Source organism: Rhinopithecus bieti, unplaced genomic scaffold, assembly GCF_001698545.2.
Source record: "Rhinopithecus bieti isolate Rb0 unplaced genomic scaffold, ASM169854v2 scaffold_23704, whole genome shotgun sequence".
NCBI classification, from domain to species: Eukaryota; Metazoa; Chordata; class Mammalia; order Primates; family Cercopithecidae; genus Rhinopithecus; species Rhinopithecus bieti.
The window spans coordinates 27269-28231 of NW_016810780.1; positions in this window are offsets into that span (position 1 = coordinate 27269).

Genomic DNA, 963 nt, shown 5'->3' on the forward strand with positions numbered 1-963 from the left:
TAAAACCCCCAACCTTCTCTTTGTTCTTTGGACACACTGAAGGCCAACCCAGTCTGCATGTATGCCCAAAATTGCAATTTTGCTTTCCAAATAAAATGTTTTGTTTTAGATATTTGACTCTATATTTTTATTTGACTTTGACACCATGCATTAATAAACATAAGCCAGTGCAGCAGTAAAACACTCCACATTCACTGGTGCAAGTGAAGAAAACACAGGAAAACAGAAAAATGATAGTATATCACTTCCCTTAGTGTGTTCCACACAGTTTAATAGGCATTACATAGGTGAGAAAATAAGGTGGTGAGAGGATGGGGGAATTGGGTGTAGTGTGATACCACTTTACATATGTATTATTGAATCCTTACAATACTGAGAAGCATCCCTATTTAAATATGAGGAAACGGAGGCACAAAGAGTAAGTGACATGCCTGAAGTTATAAGGATAGTAAGATAGAAATATTAATTCATCTTAGGAATGAAGAACATTGCCATTCTTCCTTTTCTGGAAACATCACCAAGAATTATTGTTGAATTTTTTGCTATTTCACCATTTATCACAATAATGTTTTTCTTTGTTCTGTTAAGTGAATTAGATTAATGAATTTTCTAATATTAAATTATCCTCTTATTACTTGAATGGGTCCCCCTTGGTGAAGGTGGGACTCTGTTCACATACTGCTAGACTCCATTTGCTAATATTTTACTTGGCGTATTTTCAATAAATATTTATGTGTAAGAGTGCAGGCAGCTTAATTTTCATGCTCTTTGTCAGATTTTGATATGCTGGATTTGATTTTTTTTAATGAGAATTTTTTTGTTTTTCTCTGTTCTAGAACATTTGAAAAAGTATCAAAATTACTTGTTCCTTGAAAGTTTGAAAGAATTCATGGAAGAAACTGCCTCAGCCTGATGTTATTTAGGAGAATTGGCTATTTAAAAACACTCCTGGCCGGGCGCGGT